Source organism: Balaenoptera physalus (assembly GCF_965194825.1).
Source record: "Balaenoptera physalus genome assembly, chromosome: 13".
NCBI lineage: Eukaryota > Metazoa > Chordata > Mammalia > Artiodactyla > Balaenopteridae > Balaenoptera > Balaenoptera physalus.
The window spans coordinates 48,360,601-48,381,426 of NC_138892.1; the positions used below are offsets into that span (position 1 = coordinate 48,360,601).

The 20,826-nt window shown below is 37.7% G+C and overlaps 1 protein-coding gene across 14 annotated transcripts in view; it reads right to left on the reverse strand.

Moving 5' to 3' along the window:
* Positions 1 to 20,826, reverse strand: part of FRS2 (fibroblast growth factor receptor substrate 2) — a 117,408-nt gene that overhangs the window by 32,184 nt on the left and 64,398 nt on the right. For 2 of the 14 annotated variants that reach the window (XM_082422799.1, XM_082422796.1), the window contains exons 5-6: positions 4,092 to 4,124; positions 3,913 to 3,952 (exon numbers count right to left, since the gene is read on the reverse strand). The exons of 8 other annotated variants lie outside the window; for them this stretch is intronic. The gene's annotated coding sequence lies outside the window, so the exon portion shown is untranslated. 4 more of the 14 variants (XM_082422808.1, XM_082422797.1, XM_082422801.1 and 1 more) reach the window with 4 other exon arrangements.

The window sequence follows — 20,826 nt, forward strand, 5'->3', positions numbered from 1 at the left end:
TGTATATAAAATGTACACACACATTCAATTTGCTCAAAATACACTAAGCCAAATGCCAAGCAACTCTAAAAAAAATCCTCAAAACAAACTGCTTCATGAATAGGTCACTCATGACTTTCTGCACTTGTCTCAATCTAAAATGCTCTTAAATTCTCTAAGGAAAATAAGCTTGATAATTTATTTTCTACTTTTAGAGCAATGCATTCAAAATTACTGCTACAATCTAGCATTAAACTCACCTAACTCAAGTACCCCACTAATAGAAATGTTTGATATGTGTGTTTTCTAACATTCCCCACCCTCACAAAATACAAGAAAAAAAGAGTTAACCAGAAATATTTACATCAGAGTAAATATTTGATGAACTGTTTGGGGCCATTAATAAGCACTGCTTAAAGAATATTTAATGACAAAGAAAATGTTCATGGTATAAAAAGTTAAGCAGAAAAAAAAGACAAAACTGTTCTTTTAAAATGCAATATGGTATTCAGGATTGGATCCTGGAACAGAAAAGGACATTAGTGGAAAAACTGGGAAAAAAATCCAAATAAAGTCTGTAGCTTAGTTAATAAAATTATACCAGTGTTAATTTCTTAGTTTTGACAAGTATACTCTAGTTATATAAGATTAATATTAGGGAAAGCTGAATAAAGGATATATGAGAATCTCTGTACTACCTTTGCAATTTTTCTGTGATTCTAAAATTGTTCTGAAAAAAAATTTTATTTTAAAAATTACTTTGCATGCCCAGTAGCAAGTTTGAGAGGATTCTCATTTTAAAAAATAACACACTTACTTTTCTCTCTCCCACTCCTAAACAAAATACATAAACCTCGAAAAAAAAGACTAGACAAAAACATATTAAAATGTTAACAGTGGTTCACTCGGTTGTAGGATGAAAAGCATTTTTCTCTTCATATTTTCTATAGTGTGAATTGCTTTTATAATCAACAATAAATTGTTAACTAAAGAATATACAAATCAATACTTTATTAAAGGTTTCTTCAGAAAGAAAAGCTATAAATGTCTAAGCAGAGCCCAAAGGCAGACAACATATAAAACAGGTTAGGGCAGAGTGTGAAGAACACAGTGGCCAAGAGAAACCGCCAGGAGAACCTAAGTAGGCAAAACCTAATTAGTAAATGCTGGAAACCTGACAATACACGAACTTAACATCTACTCTTAGGCTAAAGGTGCTCACAGTCAGCAATGTTATGCTCAGAATTCATGACTTAGGGGAATGTCCCAAAAGTCCCCCTAACACTAGGAATTTATGGGATACGTACCCTGGGTTTATTCCAAACAAAAATAATGCAGCTGGACATGCACAACTGCCCAGTGAGAGCTTCTAGAAATACATCAGGATGACAGTGTGTTCTCTAAATTTTTCTACTTTTTTCTTCTCTAACACCTCCCTACAACCTATGCCCATGCTCAGTCTTTAGCCCAGAGACCTAAAATGGTACTCTGTTGTCATTTAGCAACAGGGGTAGAGACCATTAGAACAAGAGAATCAAATACTATTTCAGATGTCTGACAGGTGAGTATCACAAAAGTTTTTCAATAGTTTCAGGGCAAAATATGCTGACAACCTCATTCAACCATAAGAGGGGAAAATTTAATCAACAACAAATGTTCCCCAATCAAAATAAAAAAATACATTTGTCCCTTAAAGAAAGTATCAGTGGAATCAGACAGAATGAATTTTGATAAAGAACCTCTTCCAAGGGACTTCCCTGGCAGTCCAGTGGTTAAGACTTCGCCTTCCAACGCAGGGGATGTGGGTTCGCTCCCTGGCTGGGGAGCTAAGATCCCACATGCCTTGCAGCCAGAAAAACAAAACAAAACATAAAACAGAAGTAATACTGTAACAAATTCAATAAAGACTTTAAAAATGGTCCACATCAAAAAAAAAAAAAATCTTAAAAAAAAAAAAAAAGAACCTCTTCCAAGCTGTAATCAGGGTGATTTGTGTGTGTCGGGCTGTCTACCCCTCCTGAAACAGTGCTATGTGGCCTGTTCTGGGTTTTGTGTTGTTTTTTAAAGATAGATTTTAATTTTTACTTTATTTATGGTCACCCTCATTCTCAGTTGATAGCAGGTCCTAGAGTTGTCACTTAATAAATATGTATGTGCTTTTTTTTTTTTTTTTTTAGTTTATTCTTTTGAATCCTGGACTCTGTAATCAGATACCCATGCCTATTAAGAACAGGTGCAAAATGAGGCCGTCTACTGAGATCACAGAATAGTTTACGTTCAAGAACATGGTCTTTACTTCATGAGCTTCTTAACAGCAATTGTAAGCATCAGAAGCCTCTTCTGCTTACTTTCCAGTTCTTGGTCATGTTTAAGAAAGTAGAGGCTACCAAATAAGTGATTCTCAGGAATGGAGACTATAATATTATCACTGTTATTACTTCTAATACCAATGAAGATATATACTGTTTTCATCAAAACCGAGACACAACTCATTTTAAGACTTGATATTTTATATCCCACCAAGAAACAGAAGTGGTTAATTAAACTACGACATGCCACCAACTGTAAGATACACCCAAATTTCAGTGAATAAAATTGGAAAATAAATGAAATATAGTCAACGAAGACTATCAACTTATTACTAATAACAGTAATGAAAGGATGTTTCGAATATCTTTTCTTTGTTCCTTCCTATACACTAGAAGATAGTTACAATCAAGTAACAGGATTTGAGTGTCCAAGACACAATATTCTTTTGAGCCATGATAAGTATTTGTCTAGAGAACAATCCTGTATTGTAGACTGCTGGGAACTATTTTCTCCATCTTCGAATGGGAAAATTAAGGAAAAAAATTAATTAAGATTTTACTGGAAGCCAAATTTAGAATTCTTAGTGTCCCTATCTACAACTTTAACAAAGACAATATGCACTCTATCCCTAAAGGTTTCACGGTTTGTTTTCCTTCAGATTTACCTTGATCTTAAACTCAGGATATCAAGCATCCATGGTAAAGGAAATTCTGAAGAGCTATATTCAAAAGTACAGCTAAGGTCACTGGGGCTATTCCCTCTGAGCACAACGTACGATAAAATAGAATTTGAAAGCAATGATGAGAATATCTCCTTTCTTTTTTTAAGACACATGTGGAGAAAACAAATCTCTACAGAAAACAGCCAGAATTTCTAAGATGTTTTACTCTGTACCACTTTCAAATGTTTCTTCACCAGCATGAAAGCTGGCTGAAAAGCCATCTACCTTAAATCCTCTTTAAAAAACAAGCAGGGACTTCCCTAGTGGCGCAGTGGTTAAGACTAGTGCTCCCAATGCAGGGGACCCAGGTTCGATCCCTGGTCAGGGAACTAGATCCCACATGCATGCCACAACCAAGAGCTTGCATGCCACAACTAAGGAGCCGGCAAGCTGCAACTAAGACCTGGCACAACCAAATAAATAAAAAAAAAATAAAACACAAGCAAACCAAACTCCCACCCCCCCCCGCAAAAAACAATGAACTTAATTAATTCAACAGTTAGCTACAAAGAATATTAGTCTCATATTCTTGTTAAAGTCTTAAAATTTTTAATTTTCCATATGCAAATTCCAAATTTGAATTCTCTGTAACTACTAACCCTGCTAAATAGAAGGCAGAATGTGACTAAGACAAGATTTTAATCTTCATATAATGGACAGATGGCCTACAACAGCTCTGCTATCTAAATGTATTTTAAAATGCCACATTAGAATCTAAAATAATGCTTCATTTTAAGCACTCTAAATTCCTCCAGTAGAAGGCAGTATCAATCTCTGATAATGCCAGCAAGGCAGCATGATACAGTAAAAATATCATGAGCTTTAGAACCAGACAGAGCTGAGTTCTTAACATCTCTGAATCTATGTTTCCCAATAGGCAAGTTAAAAACACCACCACCTACCTCATATGACTGTCACAGGTTTGGAGGCTGTTGAAGAGATCTGGGGTCCGAATTAGAGTAGTGAGCAATGAAGATGGAGAAAGAAGGATGGATTAGAGCAATACTCAGAAGTAAGCATCAATAACACCTGATAACTGATTAGACTGGGAAGAAAAGCAGAAGTCAAGGAGCATACCTACATTTTCCATTTAGGTAACAGTCCATTCATAGAGCTAGAAAACATAAGAAGGACACAAGGTTTAGAGAAGCACATAAGCTCAATTTTGAACGTACTGTGATGCCTGTCAGCTATCCAAGTGGAAATGCTCAAAAGACAAACAGAAATACAAGTATGGAGGCGAAAGAAAGATCTGAATTGGAGATAAGGATCTAGGAGTCATCAGCTTATGGATGCAAGGCACAGGACAAGATGAGATTGCCCAGTGAGAAGAAAAGACCTAGAGAAACTCAGAAACACCAACATTTAAGGAAACTGCAGAGGAAGAGAAGCCCACAAAGGAGACTGGAGAGGTACTGTCCAAGAAACAGGAAGAAAATCACCAAGAGTGTGGTATCACAGGGGCCTAGAGAAGACAATGATTCAAGGTGAGATGGGATACAAAGAACAGTCTAATCTCAATAAGGTAAGACCACAGAAACCATGGTAAGTTAGTATGGAGAAGATAATATTTAGCAGTAAGGAAGAGTAAGTCAGCTGTCTTAAAATTTCTGTTTTACGGAATAATGGACTTGAGCTGGACCAAACCACAGACATCTATGAGAATAAAATAGATTTCCGTCTATCTAACAAAGAATTGATTTCCCTTTAAATGCTGAGTTCTCAATCACTACCCATGTTCAGTAGATTCCATTACTGGTTAAGAAGCTGGATGAGATGACTTGAGTTTCTTTCAATTGAAGTAAATTTCAAGAACTAAACTAAATCTGAAATACTTTGCATTAAGAAGAACAAAGGGAAAGACATAAGAAAAAAAGCTTTTAAATACTTAGAAATATAAAGTAATGGTTCTATAAAATTTTAAAAACCGTATTCAAATAATTCTAAGTAAAATACATAGACAAGATAAAGGAAGGAAAATGAGACAGAGATAAACCCAATGAATGAGCAAGACAGGAAACTCACTCGTCATTTTTTGCCCATTTCAAAGTCATTTATAATTTTTCCTGACAAAATCTTGCATGGCTCCCCCTATTCCCCTGAAAGTAAAAATTAAAGACTTTTTAATGGCTGGCCTACAAGGTCCTAAATACTTTGTTATCGTTTTCTGCCCTTCGGGCTCCAGTGGTGATCACAGGTACTTCACACTCGGCTCCAGCCACACTGGCCCCCTGGCTGTTTCTGCATACACTAAGTACGCTGCTACCTCAAGGCCTCTGCAATCGTTGTTCCATCTGGAAAACTCTTCTGCCAAATACCCACATAGCTTGCTCCCTCAGTTGTTGCAAGTCTTTGCTCACAAATCAATTTTTAGAGGACTTCCCTGAGCACTCTACAGAAAACACATAAACTTTTACCCCACAATGGTAACCCCTTTTCCTCTACACTGCTATGTTATTCTCCAAATGACTTATTACCAGCTGGCATGCTATATATTAATTTATTCTTTGATTCCTGTCTCTACGCCAAAGCCAGAACAAACTATAAACTCTATGTTGTCTTCACTGCTGTATCCCCAAATGTCTAGAGAGTGCCATACATGTGTTAAATGCTCAAATAGTTTTAGCTGAATGAATAAATACCATATTACTGGATAATGTTTCAAATTAGCAACATACATACTGATACATTTTGCCCCTGAATTTCTACAATATTAAAACATATCAATAAAACTACAAATAAATAATCTCGTATTTCCACTAGTTAATACATTACTTAATAGTTTTTTTGTCTTTTTTCCACCAGTTTTCTTGAGATATAAATGACTGCAGCATGTATAAGTTTAAAATATATGGCATAATGATTTGATTTATATCATGAAATGATTACCACAATAAATTTAGTGAACATCCACCTTCTCACAGATACAAATAAAAGAAAAAAAAATTTTTTTCTCCTTGAAATGAGAACTCTTAGGATTTACTCTCTTAACTTTCACGTATGACATTCAGCAGTGTTAATTATATTTATCACATTGCACATTACATCCCTAGTACTTATCTTCTAACTGAAAGTTTGTACATTTTGACTACCTTCATCCTTTAAAATGGAGCTTAAAATTATCACTTAAGATTTGCGTAAACACTGACAGCTATTTCAGGAAAAATGCTTTGAATTTAGCATATAATACCAGAAGATTTCTCTGAGAAGCAATGCTATCATGTGGCTGTCAAAGTGGGAAAGTATACTCACAAGATTTACGAGGCATCAGCTGTCTTCCTTTTCATCCTACATAGGTTCAAAGACTGCCATCTAGATTGTAGCTATTATAGATGTGATGCCTAAAGAGTCTATCTGAGCAAGTCAATTGCCTAAAAGTCACTATCCAAGCTGTATCAATTCCCCCAAGCTAGGTCACTCCTTGAAGTTCCTGCAGTCTTGGTATGGGCCTACTTGAAGGAGAATACTCTAGGACCAAGACTACTGTTTATATTGAGTTTCTGATCCTAAGCGCCTCCCTAAGTTATTAATTTTTAACCTTAAAAGGTTCCTAATATTAACTAGTATTGTCTTTGACTATCACTTGAACTACCTGCTGTGTGCAATTCCAAAACCAACATCTTTGGTCTAATTATTTGACATTTCTATGATTTAGTTACCTGGGAGTTATTTCAGCTAAAAGAGGAATGCGGTTACATAAGTGGAAAACACAAGTTTGGAAAATCACAGGCTACTGAAATAATGGTTTAGCTATTAACAACATATTAGTTTCTCCAAATATTTTCTTTCTTTACACTATTTCATCCAAAAATCTGTCTAAAAATTCAAAGAATAAAGAGCTCATTTTTTTTTCCCTTCATCTATAAATAAGCCAAAAATAAAGCTAAAAAAGTAAGGCTTTAAATTCCTCCTATTGATAAGGCTGAAACTGTTTAAAATTGGGTTTGCTACCATACACATTTTTCACTTTAATTAAATTGCTACAAAATAATGTTTATTTGTCAAAACTAAGTATGACTGTTAGTAAGGGAAAGTATTCATAACATATTACCCCTCCCCGTTGCCAGCCAAGAAAATATCTGGATTGGAGGCAATAAATGCTGTTTTCCTATTATATGGCCCCGGTGACACTTGCTTTAGTAATAAAAAAGATAACCAAATAATCATTCAAGTGTCCAAGGCAAAATTGTTCTGAAAATAGAAAAATAGAAAAAAAAATACTTATTTGAAATCAACATCTCTATTTAAATTATTAAAAATGTGTTAAGAAAAAAAAAAGTGTTAAGAAAGATGGCAGTGTGGGAAGATGCAGAGTTAGCATCTCCCCACAACTAGGGCGCCTGCAGGCCGCTGGTGGAGGACTCTAACACCCAAGGAGATGGGAGGAACCCCAGAGTAAACTGGTAGGACGCTGGGGGACTGAGGGTGGAGGAGAAGTGGAGGCCAGGCAAGATCAGTGTCCCTGAGGTGGGGGAGATCAGGAGAGGCAGTGGGGAGGGACTCTCCAGAAAGAGCAGAAGAGGAGCGGAGGGCGATCGCATGGCCCACTGGGGCTGGGGAGCCTACTGAGCTCCCAAGCCGGTTCCCCCAACTCCAAAGCCCCATCCAGGCTGCATGGGTCCTGGGGGCATAGGAGGGAGGCCAGGGAGATCAGGAGTGGCAGACAGGAGGGGCCATCCAGGAGGAGTGGGAGAGGAATAGAGGGTGCTTGCCCCACCCACTTGGGCTCAGGAAGCCTGCTGAGCTCCCAGGCCGGTTCCCTGCCCTCCAAAGCCCCCTCCAGGTTGCATGGGTCCTTCGGGGCATAGGAAGGAGGCCGAGGGGAGAATAGGAGAGGGGTCCTCTGGGAGGAGCAGGAGAGGAGCAGAGGGTGACTGCCCCACCCATTTGGACACAGGGAGCCTGCAGAGCTCCCAGGCCAGTTCCCTTCCCTCCAAGGCCCCCCGCGACCCCTGCACTGGTCCTGGGGGCACAGGAGGGAGGCCGGGAGATCAGGAGAGGCAGGCAGGAGGGGTGCTCCCAGACTGCAGACTGGGGGAAGAAGAAATAAAAAAATACATAAAAACAAATGACAACGAAAACACGACGACCCGAAACCTATGGGACGCAGCAAAAGCAGTTCTAAGAGAGAAGTTTATAGCAATTCAATCTCACCTCAAGAAACAAGAAAAATCTCAAATAAAGAATTTAACCCTACACTTAAAACAACTAGAGAAAGAAGAACAAAGAAAACCCAAAGTCAGTAGGAGGAAAGAAATCATAAAGATCAGAGCAGAAATAAACGAAACAGAAACGAAGAAAACAATACCAAAGATCAATAGAACTAAAAGCTGGTTCTTTGAGAAGATAAACAAAATTGATAAACCCTTAGCCACACTCATCAAGAAAAAAAGGGAGAGGACGCAAATCAATAAAATTAGAAATGAAAGAGGAGAAATCACAACTGACACTGCAGAAATACAAAGGATTATAAGAGACTACTACAAACAACTATACGCCAATAAAATGGACAACCATGAAGAAATGGACAAATTCTTGGAAAGGTACAATTTTCCAAGACTGAACCAGGAAGAATTAGAAAATATAAACAGACATATCAGAAGTAATGAAATTGAAACCATAATTTAAAGTCTTCCAACAAACAAAAGTCCAGGACCAGATGGCTTCACAGGCAAATTCTATCAAACATTTAGAGAAGAGCTAACACCGATCCTTCTCAAACTCTTCCAAAAAATTGCAGAGGGAGAAACACTCCCAAATTCATTTACAAAGCCACCATCACCCTGATACCAAAGCCAGAAAAAGATATCACAAAAAAAGAAAATTATAGACCAATATCACTGATGAACATAGATGCAAAAATCCTTAACAAAATACTAGCAAATGGAATCCAACAACACATTTAAAGGATCATACACCATTTATCCCAGGGATGCAAGGATTCTTCAATATACGCAAATCAAACAATATGATACACCACAATAACAAATTAAGGAATAAAAACCATATGATCATCTCAATAGATGCAGAAAAAGCTTTTAACAAAATTCAGCACCCATTTATGATAAAAACTCTCCAGAAAGTGGGCATAGAGGGAACCTTCCTCAACATAATAAAGGCCATATATGACAAACCCATATATTCTATGGTGAAAAACTGAAAGCATTTCCACTAGGATCAGGAACAAGACAAGGATGTCCACTCTCGCCACTCTTATTCAACACAGTTTTGGAAATCCTAGCCACAGCAATCAGAGAAGAAAAAGAAATAAAATGAATACAAATTGGAAAAGAAGAAGTAAAACTGTCACTATTTGCCGATGACATGACACTATACATAGAAAATCCTAAAGATGCCACCAGAAAACTACTAGAACTGATCAATGAATTTGGTAAGGTGGTGCAGGATACAAAATTAATGCACAGAAATCTCTGGCATTCGTGTACACCAACAATGAAAAATCAGAAAGAGAAATTAAGGAAACACTCCCATTTACCACTGCAACAAAAAGAATAAAATACCTAGGAATAAACCTGCCTAAGGAGGCGAAAGACTTGTACTCAGAAAACTATAAAACACTGCTGAAAGAAATCAAACATGACATAAACAGATGGAGAAATATACCATGTTCTTGGATTGGAAGAATCAGTATTGTGAAAATGACTATACTACCCAAAGCAATCTACAGATTCAATGCAATCCTCATCAAACTACCAATGGCATTCTTCACAGAATTAGAACAAAAAATCTTACAATTCGTATGGAAACACAAAAGACCACGAATAGCCAAAGCAACCTTGAGAAAGAAAAACTGAGTTGGAGGAATCAGGCTCCCTGACTTCAAACTATACCACAAAGCTACAGTAATCAAGACAGCATGGTACTGGCACAAAAAGAGAAATATAGATCAATAGTACAGGGCAGAATGTCCAGAGGTAAACCCATGCACATATGGGCACCTAATTTACGACAAAGGAGGCAAAAACATACAGTCGACAAAAGACAGACTCTTCAATAAGTGGTGCTGGGAAAACTGGACAGCTACATGTAAAAGAATGAAATTAGAACACTACCTAACACCATACACAAAAATAAACTCCAAATGGATTAGAGACTTAAATGTAAGACCAGACATTATAAAACTTTTAGAGGAAAACATAGGAAAAACACTCTTTGACATAAACCACAGCAAGATCTTTTCTGACCCACCTCGTAGAGTAACAGAAATAAAAACAAAAATAAACAAATGGGACCTAATGAAACTTCAAAGCTTTTGCACGGCAAAGGAAACCATAAACAAGATGAAAAGACAACCCTCAGAATGGGAGAAAATATTTGCAAATGAAGCAACTGACAAAGGATTAATCTCCAAAATATACAAGCAGCTCATGCAGCTCAATATCAAAAAAAACAAGCAAGCCAATCCAAAAATGGGCAGAAGACCTAAAGAGACATTTCTCCAAAGAAGATACACAGATTGCCAACAAACACAAGAAAAGATACTCAACATCAGTAATCATTAGAGAAATGCAAATCAAAACTACAATGAGGTATCACCTCACACAGGTCAGAATGGCCATCATCAAAAAATCTACAAGCAATAAATGCTGGAGAGGGTGTGGAGAAAAGGGAACCCTCTTGCACTGTTGGTGGGAATGTAAATTGATACAGCCACTATGGGGAACAGTATGGAGGTTCCTTAAAAAATATAGAACTACTGTATGACCCAGCAATCCCACTACTGGGCATATACCCTGAGAAAACTGTAATTCAAAAACAGTCATGTATCACAATGTTCATTGCAGCACTATTTACAATAGCCAGGACATGGAAGCAACCTAAGTGTCTATCGACAGATGAATGGATAAAGAAGATGTGGCACATATATACAATGGAATATTACTCAGCCACAAATGAAACGAAATTGAGTTATTTGTAGTGAGGTGGATGGACCCAGAGTCTATCATACAGAGTGAAGTAAGTCGGAAAGAGAAAAATAAATACCGTATGCTAACGCATATATATGGAATCTAAAAAAAGGTTCTGAAGAACCTAGCGGCAAGACAGGAATAAAGATGCAGACGTAGAGAATGGACTTGAGGACATGGGGAGGGGGAAGGGTAAGCTGGGACGAAGTGAGAGAGTGGCACTGACATATGTACACTACCAAATGTAAAATAGCTAGCTAGTGGGAAGCAGCCGCATAGCACAGGGAGATCAGCTCGCATAGCACAGGGAGATCAGCTCGGTGCTTTGCGACCACCTAGAGGGGTGGGATAGGGAGTGTGGGAGGGAGATGCAAAAGGGTGGGGATATGGGCATATAGGTATACGTATAGCTGACTCACTTTGTTATACAGCAGAAACTAACACACCACTGTAAAGCAGTTTTACTCCAATAAAGATGTTAAAAAATAAAAATAAAAATAAACTTTATTTTTTAGAACAATTTCAGAGAAAAACTGAGAAGATAGTAGGGTTCCCATATACCCCACACCCAGTGTTATCTATTAACATTTTACATTAGTACAAAACCTCTGTTACAAGTAATAAACTAATATAAACATAGTATTATTAACTGAAGTCCATACTTTATTTAAATTTCCTTAGTTTTTACATAATGTCTTTTTGTTTCAGGATCCTACTCAAGATACCACATTATATTTAATCATCATATCCTTTGTAGGCTCCTCTTGGCTATACAGTTTCTCAGGTTTTCCTTGTTTTTGATGACCCCAACAGTCTTGGGGAATTCTGGTCAAGTATTTTGTTGAATGTCCCTTTAATAGCATTTGTCTAATGTTTTTCCTTTTTAAAAAATTCAATCTATTTATACTAAAAAGAACAAAAACAGTTCATCCATTTCTCCCATCCCCCACCCCCTTCCTCTAGCAACCACTACTCTGTTCTAACTATGAGGTGGGGGGCGGGGGGGTGATTGGTTTGTTTGTTTTTAGATTCCACATATAAGAAAGATCTTTTACTGATGTGTCTGTTACTGCCTTATTTTACTTAGCATAATGCCCTCAGGTCAATCCATGTTACAAATGTCAAGATTTCCTTCTTTTTTGTGGCTGAATAATATTCCATTGTATATAAATACCACTTATTCTTTAACCACTCATCCATCGATGGACACTTACATTGTTTCCATACCTTGGCTATTACAAATAATGCTGCAATGAACATGGGGGGTGGGGGTGAGTATACCTTTTTGAGCTAGTGTTTTTATTTTCTTCAGATAAATACCCCAAAGTGAAACTGCTGGATCATATGGTAGTTCTAGTTTTAATTTAAGGACCCTCCATACTGTTTTCCATAGTGGCTACAACAATTTACATTCCCACCAACACTGCACAAGGGTCCCCTTTCCTCCACATCCTCACCAACATTATTTATTTCTAGTCTTATTCATAAGAGTCATTCTAACAGGTATGAGGTGATATCTCACTGTGGTTTTAATTTGCATTTCCCTGATGATTAATGATGTAGAGAATCTTTTCATATACCTGTTGGCCACCTGTATGTCTTCCTTGGAAAAATGTCTATTCAGATTTTATGCCAATTTTTTAATCAGATTTTTTTTTGCTATGGAATTACATGAGTTCTTCATATATTTTGGATATTAACCCCTTATCAGATACATGATTTGCAAATATTTTCTCCCACTCAGTAGGTTGTCTTTTCTTTTTGTTGACGGCTTCCTTTGTTATGCAGAAGTTTTTAGTTTGATGTAATCCCACTTATTTTTGTTTTTGTTGCTTTTGCTTTCAGTATCAGACTCAAAAAATCATCACCAAGACCTACGTCAGGGAGATTCCCATCTATGTTTTCTTCTAGGAGTTTTAATGCTTTCAGGTCTTATGTTCAAGTCTTTAATCCATTTTTAGTTACTTCTCAAGCATGGCATAAGATAGCGATCCAGTTTCCTTCTTTTGTATGTGGTTGTCCAATTTTCCCAACACCATTTATTGAAGAGACTGTCCTTTCCCCATTGTATATTCTTGGCTCCTTTGTTGTAAAATAATTGACCATATATGTGTGGGTTTATTTCTGGGCTCTGTATTCCATTCCATTCATTGATCTGTGTGTCTGTTTTTATGCCAATATCACACTGTCTTAATTACTATAGCTTTATAATGTAGTTTTAGACAAGGGCACATGATGCCTCCAGCTTTGTTCTTCTTTCTCAAAATTGCTTTGGCTATTCGGGGTTTTTTATGGTTCCATAGAAATCTTAGAATTGTTTGTTCTATTACTGTGAAAAAATGCCATTGGAATTTTGATAGGAATTGCACTGAACATGTATACTGGATAATATGAACATTTTAACAATATTAATTCTTCCAATCTATGAGCACTAAATGTCCCATTTATTTGTGTCATCTTCAGTTTCTTTCATTAATCTCTTGTAATTTTCAATATACAGGTATTTTATCTCCATGGTTAAATTTATTCCTAGGTATTTTATTCTTTTTTATGCAATTGTAAATAGGACTGTTTTATCTCTTTTTGATAGTTCATTACTAGTGTACAGAAACACAATGATTTGTATGTATTGATTCCATATTTTGCAACTTTACTGAATTCTATTTTTGTTGTTTTACTAACAGTCTGATGGAGTCTTATGGGTTTTCTAAATATAATATCATGTCATCTGCAAATAGTGACAGTTTTACTTCTTCCTTTCCAATTAGGATGCTTTTATTTCTTTTTCTTCCCTAACTGCTCTGGAAAAGACTTCTAATACTATGTTCAATAAAAGTAGTAAGAATGGACATCCTCATCTTATTCTTGATCTCAGAGGAAAAGCTTTCAACTTTCCATGGTTGAGTATGATGTTAGCTGTGGGCTTGTCATATATGGCATTTATTATGTTGAGGTATGTTCCCACTATACCTGCTTTGATAGTTTTTATCCTAAATGAATGTTAAATATTGTCAAATGCTTTTCCCGCATCTATTGAGATGATCATATGATTTTTATCCTTCATTTTGTTGATGTGGTGTATCATACTGACTGATTTGCAGATGTTGAGCCATCCTTGCATCCCTGAAATAAATCTCACTTGATCATGGTCTGTATGTTGTTGACTTTGGTTTGCTAATATTTTGTTCAGGATTTTTACATCTATTTTCATTGGGAATACTAGCCTGTAATTTTCTTTTCTTGAGGCATCCTTGTCTGGTTTTGGTATCAGGCTAATGCTAGCCTCATAAAATGAGTATGGAAGAGTTTGAGAGGGATTAGTATTAATTCTTCTTTGACTGTTTGGTAGAATTCACTAGTGAAGCTGTCTGGTCCTAAACTTTTGTCTGTTGGGAAGTTTTTGATTACTGATTTAATCTCCTTACTCGTAATCAGTCTGTTCAGATTTTCTATGTCATCATGATTCAATCTTGGCAAACGGTATGTTTCTAAGGATTTATCCATTTCTTTTAAGTCGTCTAATTTGTTGGTGATAATTATTCAAAGTAGTCTCTTATGATCCTTTGTATTACTGTAGTTATCAGTTGTAACATCTCCTGTTTCATTTCTGATTTTATTTTTTTGAGTCCTCTCTTTTTTTCTTGGTGAGTCTAACTACAGGTTTGTAAATTTTCTTTATCTTTTCAAAGAACCAGCTCTTGGTTTCATGGATCTTTTCTATTGTCTCTTTAGTCTCTAATTTATCTCTGCTCTAACCTTTGTTATTTCCTCCCTTTTAACTTTAGGCTTCATTTGTTCTTCTTTTCCTAGTTCCTTGAGGTGTGAAGTTAGGTTGTTTGAGACTTTTCTCACTTCTTGAAGTAGGCATTTATCACTACAAACTTCCCTCTTAGAACTGCTTTTGTTACATCCCATAAATGTTGGTATGTTACATTTTCATGTCTCAAGGTATTTTTGACTTTTCTTTTGATTTCTTCTTTCACCCATTGGTTGTTCAGTAGCATGCTGCTTAATCCCCACATATCTGTGATTTTTCCAGTTTTCTTAGTGTAATTAATTTCCAGTTTCATACCACTGGGGTCAGAAAAGATGCTTAGTATTTCAATCCTCTTAAATTTATTAAGACTAGTTTGTGACCTAACATATGATCTATCTTGAAAAATATTCCATATGCATTTGAGAAGAATGTGTACTTCATAGCTTCTGGATAGAGTGTTCTATAAATAACATTTAAGTTCATCTGGTCTAATATGTATTTTAAGGCTGATGTTTCCTTACTGATTTTCTGTTTGGATGATCTATCCACTGGTTTCAGTGGGATATTAAAGTTTCCAACTATCATTGTATTGTTGTCTACTTCTCCCTTTAGGTTTGTTAATATTAGCTTTATATATTTAGGTGCTCCTATGTTGGGTGCATAAATATTTACAAATGTTACTATTCTTGTTGGATTGACCCCTTTATGATTATGAAACGTCCTTTTCCCTTTTTGTCTCTTATTAGTCTTTTGTTTTAAAGTCTATTTGTCTGATATAAGTAGAGCTACTACAGCTTTCTTTTGGTTTCCATTTGCATGGAATGTCTTTTTCCATCCTTTCACTTTCAGCGAAAGTGAGTATGTCCTTACACCTAAAGTGAATCTCTTGTAGGCAGCATATAGAGAGAGGGGTCTTGTTCCAGCCACTGTGTGTCTTTTGATTGGAGAATTTAGTCCATTTAAAGTAATTCTTGATAAATGTGATTTAATGCCATTTTGTTCATTGTTTTCCAGCTATTTTTGTGGTTCCTCTCTATTCCTTTCTTCTATTGCTCTGTTCCTTTGTGGTTGGGTGACTTTCTTTAGTGGTATACTTATTTCTTTCTCTTTTTCTTGAGTATTTACCACAGATTTTTGGTTTGTGGTTAACATGAGGCTTACATATAACAACTTATATCTTTAACAATCAACTTTAAGATGGTTAAATTTGATCCCATTGTAAAGCTCAGTATTATTATCCCCACCACATTTTATGCTTTTGATGTCACATTTAACATCTTGTTACCTTATATATCCCTTAATTATTGTAATCATAGTTATTTTTATTACTTTTGTCTTTTAAACTTTACACTACCTTTGTGAATGATTAATCTACTACCTCTACTATATGTTTACCTTTCTTTCATTCTTTCTTTTTTTGCTACTAATTGGTGCCCCTTTTCAGCTTAAAGAAGTCCTTTAACATTTCTTGTAAGGCTGGTTTAATGATGATGAACTCCTTTAGCTTTTGCTTATCTGGAAAACTCTGTATCTCTCCTTTACTTCTGAATGATAACTGGGTAGAGTATTCTTGGTTGGGAGATTTTTTTTTTTTCTTTCAGCACTTTGAATATATGCCACTCCCTTCTGGCCTGCAAAGTTTATGCTGAAAAATCTGTTGGTAGTCTTATTGGGGTTCCCCTGCATACAAGTTGTTTTTCTCCTCCTGTTTTTAAGAGTCTCTTTTTTTTTTTTGGTCACGCCTTGCAGCATGGGGGATCTTAGTACCCCGAACAGGGATCAAACGCCATGCCCCCTGCAGGGGAAGTGTGGAGTCCTAGCCACTGGACTGCCAGGGAATTCCCTCTCTTTAACTTTTTGACATTTTAATTATAATGTGTCTTAGGGTCTGTCTCCTTGGGTTTGTTTTTTTTTTTATAATTCTTCGAGCATCCTAGATCTGGATGTCTGTTTCCTTCTCCAGGTTAGGGAAGTTTACAGCCATTGTTTCTTCAAATAAGACTTCTGCCCCTTTCTCTCTCTTCTCCTTCTGTGAGCCCTATGATGTGAATATTAGTCCATCTGATGTTGTCTCATCAATCCCTTAAGTCATCCTCACTTTTTTTCATTCTTTTTTTCTTTTTGCTGCTCTGACTGGGTGCCTTGTTTTTTAGTTAATCCTTTCTTCTACTTCATCTAGTCTGCTGTTGAATCCCTCTAGTGTATTTTTCAGTTTGATTATTGTATTCTTCAGCTCTGTGACTTCTATTTGGTACTTTCTTATATTTTCCATCTCTTTAAGTTCTCACTGTGTTCATTCATTCTTCTCCCCAAGTCAGTAAGCAACTTTATAATCATTACCCTGAATAATTTATCAGGTAAATTACTTATCTTCATTTCATTAAGGTTTTTTTCCTGAGGTTTTATCTTATTCTTCCATTTAGAACAAATTCCTCTGTTTCTTCATTTTGCTTGACTCTGTGTTGGTTTCTGTACAGCACATGAAATAACCACTTCTCCCAGTCTTGAAGGAATGGTCCTGTGTAGGAGATGAAACTTGTTGTTCAACTGTGCCTCGGCTCTTGGTTGTCCCTCAAACCTTTGTGCTTCTCTAAGAAGCCTATCATATTTTTAATAGCTCCCAGTAGTAGAAGATGTACCAAGACCTGTCAACATCCCAAAGGGGAGGATCTCAGCACCTAGACTCAGGCTGACTTGAAGTCAGGAACTTGGGCATCAGCTTTTAAAAGTATGAATACATATGCAATCCTGTGGGACTACAAGCATAAGACCTGCTGGCCACCAAAGCCAGGCGATCTGGAGGCGTCTGCTGGGCTACAGTTGCAGAAATCCAGGCTCCAGGAGAGGGTAGATGCTCTTTTCTCAGTGATACTAGTGAGCTGGAGCAAGGCAGAGGAAGAGCACAAAGATGGCAACTACAGCATACGTTCCTTGAGAGTACAGGCCATAGGCCACTCCACAGGCCACTAAATGTGTGCCAAATCTGAAGCCTGCCCCTCAGGCCAAAGCTCCAGGACAAGAGGCTTCCTTCACAGAAAGCCAGGGTCAGGGAGGGGGTGTGTATGTGCCTCAATCCACTGTTTGTGCAGTGCTCTGGGAGTGGTAGCCTGCCAAAAACCATCCTTCCTAATACTAATACCACAGTCCTGTGGGACCCAGGAATGAAAGCCTCCCCATCCCAGCCCCCAGCTACCAGAGCCAGGTGATCAAAAGGTGTCCTCTGGGCAGCAGCTGTGAAAACCAGGGCACCAGACACGTGTAAAGCTCTCCTCCAAGAGACACGGGTGCTCTGGAGTATGGCAGAGGATGAGCTCAAAGGTAGTATCCACCCTCCGAGGTGTCTGGAAAGGATTACAGCCAGTCCCAAGATGCGTGTTTAATTAGAAACCCACCCTTCAGGCCACAGTCATGATGACTAGCTAATAGGTCTCCTTCACAGAAAGACTGATGAGCTCCTGGGTCTGCTGCCTCTTGCTATGCTCTGAATTCTTGCTGTGCCCTGGAACTGTTTAAGAACTCTTTCTCCGTTGGTTACAGTCCTGTGAGACTCATGAACATAAGCCCCACTGGCCACCAGAGCCACATAATGTAGAGGTGTCCCCTGGCAGCAGCTACAAGAATTTGAGTAACAGACAGGGGTTTCTGGGAGACACATTATTACAGTCTCATGGGACCAGGGACACAAGCTCCCCTGTCCTCTAGAGCCAGGTGATCAAGAGGAATCCCCAAGGCAGTGGCCACAACAATCGAGGCACCAGCATGTGAAAGCTCCTTTCTGGGAAATACTGGTGCTCTAGAGCACAACAAAGGGAGAGCATGAAGATGGCACCTGCCAGCCTGTCCCCAGAGAACGTTCCAGCAGGCTCCTAGATGTGTGCATTAAATTAGATACCTGCCTCTCAGGCCAGCGCTTTAATATAAGCAAGTCTGGGCACAAGTCAGCTGCCTCTGAGTTGGCTCCTGAAGTAGGTGAGCCCAAGTGCACAAGCTCTTTAACAGCAGTTTCTCAGACTGCTACAGTCTTGTGGGTCTCAGGACACGAGCCCTCTTGGTTTTCCAAGTTAGATGTTTTCGGGGCTCATCTCTCCAATGTATCTCTTAAAAGCTGGGATGCCTGATGTTGGATTTGAAACCTTCACTCCTCAGGGCCAGGCTCTGGTTTTTGAGTTCCCTCCCACTTGTAGAATGTCACACTGAGGGTAGGCTTTATGGCAAGACCTTGACAGTCTTGGGGAATACTGGTCAAGTATTTTGTAGAAGGGCCCTCTACTGGGATTTGTCTAATGTTTTTCTCATGATGAGATAAGAGTTATGGGGTTTAGGGGAGGAAGAACACAGAGATAAAGTACCATTTCATCACAACATATTCCTGGAAGTATCCTATCACTATGACTTATCACTATTGACATTGATCCTGATCACCTGGCTGAGGTAGTGTTTGCCAAGTTTCTCCACTGTAAAATTACTTCTCCCAAGATCCTTTCATTAGTGTACTCTTTGAAAGTCATTAGCCCACACTTAAGGAGTGGGGAGTTATTTTCTACCCTGTTGAAGATAAATGATCAACCTAAATTATTTAGAGGTCTTCTGCACAGATTTTCCCTTCTCCACTTCTTTATTCAATCATTTATTTATATTAGTATGGAACCAAGGATATTTACTTTATACTTTAGATTATAATCCAATACTACTTTATACTTAATTTATTTTCTTGCTCAAATTATTCCAACTTTGGCCACTGAGGGCTCTTTCAGCCCTTTGTCATATTCCCATTACCGTGGGTTTGTTTGTTGAAGCACCTTCTTACTTTTTGGCACTACAAGATGCTCCAACGGATTTTTTCTTTTTTTGGCCAAGCAGCATGTGGGATCTTAGTTCCCCAACTAGGGATTGAACTCACGCCCCCCACATTGGAAGCACAGAGTCTTAACCATTGGACTGCCAGGGAAGTCCCCAGCCTGATCTTATATATTTCTTGCCCCAGTCATAGAATCAGCCATTTCTCCAAGAAACCCTGGTTCCCTTCACTGGAGAACTGTATTAGAAACCAAAATCTGGGCATCAGGTGTGCTCCTTATTGGGCTGTCATTGTTTCTAAGAGGGCCTTAGTTTTTTTATTAATTATTTAATTTATTTTTGTCTGCATCGGGTCTTCATTGCTGCGTGCGGGCTTTCTCTAGTTGTGGCAAGAGGGGGCTGCTCTTCGTTGCGGTGCGTGGGCTTCTCATTGCAGTGTCTTCTCTTGTTGCGGAGCACAGGCTCGGGGCGCACGGGCTTCAGTAGTTGTGGCACACAGGCTTAGCAGTTGTGGCTCGCAAGCTCTAGAGCACAGGCTCAGTAGTTGTGGCGCACGGGCTTAGTTGCTCTGCGGCATGTGGGATGTTCCCGGACCAGGGCTTGAACCCGTGTTCCCTGCACTGGAAGGTGGGTTAACCACTGCACCACCAGCGAAGTCCCAAGAGGGCCTTAGTTTTTAAAAGAAATTTATATGTTATTTTGTAGGGATTTGCATAACAAAATATAGAAATAAATTCATGCAGAGACCGGAGTAGGCCTATGATATTTTTAAATTAATCAACACGATGGTAGATGTATTTATCATCACTTTTTACAGATGTTTTGAAAAACAATCTGAAAAATGTAAGGGAGACAATTTTTTTTAAATACACAATTGGGGCATGCCATCTTCTTTCGTTTTCGTTTTTTTTAAGGAAAGAGAGACAAATGTAAAATATCAGAAATAAAAAAGAAACATCATTACGTTTTCTGTAGGTCATCAAGCAGTTCACCAGCTTTTTGGTCTGTGGACCCTTTACAGTTCTAAAAATTGAGGATTTTTCAAAAAGAGGTTTTGTTTAGCTGTGTTATATCTATTAATATTTACCAAATTAGAAATTAAATATGAAAATGTTTAAAATATTAGTTTATTTAAAAGAATAAGCCTATTACACATTAACAAAAATATTTTATGAAAAAATAACTTGAAAAAAACCTATTTTCCTAGAAATTTAGTAGGGAAAGTGACATTATTTTATACTTTTGCAAATATTTTTAATGTCTAGCTTTAGAGAAGACAGGTGGATTCTTATGACTGATTCTGTGATATGCTGTTTTGGTTAAGGTATATAAGC